This window comes from Diadema antillarum, unplaced genomic scaffold (genome assembly GCF_040938485.1).
Source record: "Diadema antillarum isolate AM-2024a unplaced genomic scaffold, OU_Dant_1.0 scf00000017, whole genome shotgun sequence".
NCBI lineage: Eukaryota > Metazoa > Echinodermata > Echinoidea > Diadematoida > Diadematidae > Diadema > Diadema antillarum.
Window position 1 is genome coordinate 5,986,574 of NW_027270906.1, and position 6,000 is coordinate 5,992,573.

Below are 6,000 nucleotides of genomic sequence, written 5' to 3' on the forward strand. Positions count from 1 at the left end.
TTTACCACAAAAAGGCTTGAAAATTAAATATTTTTTTTCCTTCACCTGCGTCCGTTTATGTTTAATTACAATGTATTTTCAATTCAATTTTTCGACAATTTTTTTATAATTATTCCACTATAGGCAGTCTATTGACCTAGAATGCATTTACATACCGCAGCCCCAGATTTTGGATTTTGGATTTTGAAATAAAAAATTCCCCATCTTTGTATTCATTTAAGCACAAGTTGAAATTCTTTTCGTTAAAATCTCGCTGAAATGTTCATTATTCATTAGCTATCGGGTCTCAACAATCTCAAGGTTCATCATCTATCATTGAATTCATCATTGCATAATGAAATATGCCATCTTATTTGCATAATCCTTGCTTAGCTGCGAGCAGCCACTATAACTGTCCTAAGCATGGCACTCCCCTCCCCCCCCCCCCCAATTCTCCCTTCAGTTTCCTTTGTTCAGCGTGTTGGCATTCCTTTCTTTCGATTTATTCTGCTTTGCCACATTCCTTTCGATGTTTTTCCCCTAGTCAAGTCGTGTCATATTTTTGTGTTTCTCCTGTTTTGTTCCGTCCCGTCTCAAATCATTTTTGTGCTTAGGATTTGTATATAAAAATGTAATTTCATAGGAATCTTTTGAGTGGTACGTTCACGGTTTACAAGCATGTTTTTAGTGGACCTCTGAATTCTTTTTTCTCTGAACAAAAACTTGTGTTTTGCTGATATGCATGTATATCTGTATTTCTTAACTATCATTTATCTTTTGCACAGTCGAATGTATGCCAGTAATTCCTGATGTATTTTATGTTATGTTCTGTTGGGGGGGGGGGGCAGAATGAAAATAAGTGACTTAGCTGGCTGCTGATACTAGAAGTATCAGCAGCCAGCTAATGATTCGTGGGCGTCACCGGGGAGGTGGCGTTGCGCATCCCCCTTCACACCCTCAAAAAAGTTTTACTTATCTCATATGCACGCACAATTTAAATCTCCACCCCTCCCCCCCCCCCCATCAAGACCCTCCCCCGGGCTCGCTTATACGGGCAACCAGAAATAAAAACGCACCCCCCCCCCCCCCTCAGCTCTTGAAAAAGGCTTGTGACGCCCCTGTGATGGCAGTCTCATTTTTTTCTTCAGATTTTACCCATGACATGCTATTTGATTTCAATATTAATATATAAAATGATATAATCTTTCCACATTGTTCATATCAGATATTGCAGTGGCACATGTCTTTTCTCTTTGTCCCTAATCATTGCATTTGAAAAAAAAAAATGTGTAAGTATATAATGTCTATTCACAAAGCCATCCACTATATCTCAAGTAAATAATGTCGACGTTTTCATTGATACTGCCACGGGGCATATAATTCTGAAAAATGATAGGATAACAAGCATCAACGGATACCCCTCTACTTGCATGGAGATGTGTGGTATAGACTGGAGTCCTATATACTATTATGCTCTTTTGACAACCTTGAATGATTTGTAAGTGCAATTGTTTCGTTGAATGCTTTGCCCAGCCTAAGTGTCGAAAGGTCACCGTGGATTTGCTGAGCGCTTTGACCACAAAAAATGGTGCACACAGATAGGACAATGACCACAGATATTTGAAAACTGGCAAAAACGAATGAAAAGATATAGTGTGCGTAGACACCTGAGGAGAACGCCACATTACGTGTGAAATTTCAGTATCCCTATCAGTGTCATATACACTTGAAAAAAAAATTGTCTTTCTATTGCTAGCATATTCACGCAGGCCTATGAGTGTCACTGACAAGCACCCTACAAAGCAAGAATTAACATTTTGCTCAGAACATACGTACCAAAATCAGAAACTTTCTAGTTTAATACCCAGATGCCTCGTAGTCCGTACATATCATATACATGTGTATATATATATATATATATATATATATATATATATATATTCCTCTAGTGGTTACATTAACTATACTCGATCATGACTTCAAATTAACATGCATTTTAAAAAAAATTATACAATACAAAAGCTAGATGAAATATTCTTATGCATCTACTTTTATATCAGTTACACATTGTTTCCTGTTCATTGATTGTTCGAGAAAATTGAAAGTGAAAAACATAGTTCAACTATGAAAATTTTTATCTTGTCAATTTCCATTATTTTCCCTGTAGTATATATACGAAGTAATATGAGAGTCTGGCAATAAGACTACTCAGGAGAACGCAACCTTGATATTATATATACTTATGGGAATGATAAACGCCAAATATATTCAAACAACCACTAAATAAACAAAACAAAACCCTGACCCGCGTCCCGCTTGCTGTGTACAGTGTCATGTGGCTGTATCCAAGCTAGATTTCCGGTCAGAGAGCAGTCCAAGCAAGTACCCTGTGAGGGATAAACCTGAAATACCCTCTCAGGGCTATTTAGCGGCTCAACGAAGCGTTGCGATCGTTATCTCTGTTCTCATTGCCGGTCGTTCCGATTTATGACTGGAAATTCTGCGGATTTTGCTGGCTCGTGCGAGCGCTGCACGCTCGCCGTGAGCTGGGTGGCCTTGTACACCCACATGCAGGCCGGACAAGTCGCAGCGTCACGTACCAGCGTCACGTACCAGCCGGGGAGATACCAAGGAGGTACTAGGCTCGCCTAGTACCTCCTTGGAGATACCACACACAGTCTTCACATCCACCAAGTATAGTAACCCGCGCTAAGATGGGTTTAACAATTTGCACAAATCGAAAACTACACTAAGTGCACATAGTCGCTGCAGGATGATAACAAATAATAAAATAAAGATAAAAATAAACAAAATACATCGTCCCCCACACTCACGTACGCACACAAGCACAAGCACCCACAGCAAAAGCAACAAGGGTGTAAACAACATCAAAAGCAAAAACAAAACAAAAACTGGCATCATTCAGAACGTGTTGAATTCGGAGTATCAAGATACAGTTGTGACTTATATCTTGAGAAGAACGTATAACCATTTTTTCTTTTCAAATCATGTTCATGATGTATCAATTATTAAATCTGTATATAATAGTCACATCCAGTATCAAACCGTATCACTCTGTGACTGAGAAAACAGCCATCTGCAGTGTGGACATATTAATATATACGCATCTATGATATAAGAGTAAGAACATCTTCTATAGACGATCAAACGCAATTTCAAAACCCAGTTTTGGCAACTGAATGGATTTCGTTCTCCTACCTGCCCGTGGCCGGTACACTTGCCGAACTGTAAAGACGATGGTATCACACATCTCCTCAACTGGAACTACAGCTGTATTTTCAGTTATGATTCTATCACAGTCCCAAGTAGATATAACGCAAAACGCCATCTTAGTCTCCAAAAAATGTTATCGATGCAGTCATGGCAACGTATATTCCATACCATCAGGGAGGTGGAAAGAGAATTGAATAATTATGCCTAGTTAGTGCACAGGGATAAACTGTACCGTGCTAATGGTCTCAGTGGCAGCTGACTGGAATCCAGGAAACCCGACTAAGGAATTAAGATAAAAACACAAAAACAACATCACTCCCCCACCCCCACCGAAGAACCCTGGATGGTATGTGTATGTGTTTCACAGTGATTTTCCACAGCAGACACTCTGCCGAGCGAGACTGCCTTTTCAATGTCACAGCACTTTCCCAAGATCAACGCAGGGACGTGATCAATGCACATTTGATTTTTCTGATAAACTGCGTTGATACCATCTTTTAATGTCTCCTGAAGATCATACTATAAAGATGTAAGCATCGATTTCATCCTACATAATGTATTTCCAAAATTTACAGTTGTGATTACATGTACATTATATCAAATGTGAGATGAGTGAGGTTCCTTCGTACAGCAGGCCCAAAACCACTTTTTCGGCACAATTGGACAATCACAAAACGGGAAAATTAAAGTTGTTAGAACAGGTTTCATTTTTATACCAATCCACGAGACAAATATTCAATTTTGTAGTTTAAAAATATGAACACATAATTTTGCTTTATTTTTGTGGTGTGATAATTTCTTTCATGAGGCGTAAATTTCATCATGTAACATACGTTACCAATGTCATTCTATTTCAAATGCTTTAAGATTGGTGACTACAGTCTATGGTTGAGATAATTATATAACTATATAACAATAATCACATTTGTGGCACAGACACTATGGGGCCAGGTATGCCAAGAAAATTGAACAGAAAGGAAGATATGCAATCGGCCACAAAAAACATAACGACAACAATAACAACACAAAACACAGAAATAACAGAACTTGAGGAAATGCACTCAGACAGATACTAGACAACGAAGAACGAGGAAAGAGGAGCAGGGAAGAATAGAGAAGGAAAAGGAGAGGGAAAAGGAGAGGGATGGAAAAGGTCTATGGACACACTATACAAAATCTCAAGGACAAGTGAAACATGACGGGTTTTTTCATTAGACAAAATTAACTGGTATGTTTAGAAAGCAAATACTTTTTTTAAGTTTATACTTAAATGTAATTAACTTCACAGATTCTTTTAAATCATTATCCAAGCTATTCCAAAATCTGGGTCCGGCGTAAACAAATGTATTTTGAGTGTGTACAGTTCTCACTAAGGGAAGATGAAATTCTTTAGATTGTCTCGTGGGATAATTATGTACGTGGCTGTTACGGTGCAATAAAGAATACAATATTTTGGGTAAATGGATGCAGTTATAATTAAACATGAATTGACCAAGTTGAAACAAATACAACTCTTTTATTTCTACCCCATAACACAACAGTGAGACAGGCTCCCAACGTTGGTTTTTTTTTTTAACTTTCTGGTTCAGCGCGTTCATTGTTCTCGAAGAGCAGAGAATGACTCCACGATTGTATTGCAGCCCTTTGTCGAGGCCGATGTGACTTTTGTTAGAATCACGGCCTGGTCCACTTCTCAAAGTCGAATGTAGGCTATGTACATAGTGACTGCAGATCCCTTTTCGAGGCGTGGGAAAATACGTTCTAGGTGCTTCAGCGAACGATAGCCCACGAAAGCGGCAACCAAGCAAGCAAGGCGAGCCAGAGAGCAATACGATCGCCATTCCACGTGGGCTAACTGCACGGAGGCACGCGGTGTGTGCGCGTTTTTCTCTGTTTCAGTAGCGATAGCCTGACAAATTCAGGCCGGATTGAATGAGGCTAAGTGGACAAAATTTTCGAACATGTTGTGCTATGACAGAGAGCGTGTGAATTTTGCTCACCGCGGATTATCCTGCAAAAGGGTCTATGAAAGGAAAGACTAATAATCTTCACTCTGAGGGAAAACGAGCGCAAGCCGCGGTGAGCAAAATACACGCATGTCGAAGCGGTTTTGCCGGTTCCCATAGACTTTACACGTGAAGGCGATTCGCTTGGCACTGAGCCAAGTTCGGCGAGCTCGCTCGGTCCTCCCCTTTTATCCTCTGGCTCTATAGGGTATTTCGGCGTTATCCTTCACAGGGTATTTGCTTGGACTGGAGAGTGTGAAGCAGTCTTGCCGTCACCTCTACTTCGTCCTCTTCGGTTGCAGTGAATTCTACCCTCACAGAAAGGACCTCCCGTATTACTCTTAATAAGTAAGTGTTCATGAATGTATGATCTTCAGATTTTGATTTCTTTATTGATGCTATGACAAGCAGGGAAAAAAATTTGGGTAGGCATTGTATCATACAAACTTCATCAAAATTACGCTCATTATTGTGAAAGTTAGCTGTGCCTGCATTTGAAACCATTTGCTCTACACACGCCTAAGCTTGTGTATGGTATGTGTGTGTGTGTGTGTGTGTGTGTGTACGTGTGTGTGTCAGGCCTGCACTGAACTGCATTTGTTGTACAATGTTGATAATGCTGGATGCACAATTTAATTCACATTTTCTACTACTGGTCTGAACCTTTCTGAAAACATTCCGTTGTCTTTCAATAAATTTTATGATTGGGAGGAGACAAATCATTTTTTCCTCCCCTGTAACAGAATAATTTATGAAATAGATTTATTTTATGACAAAGTTC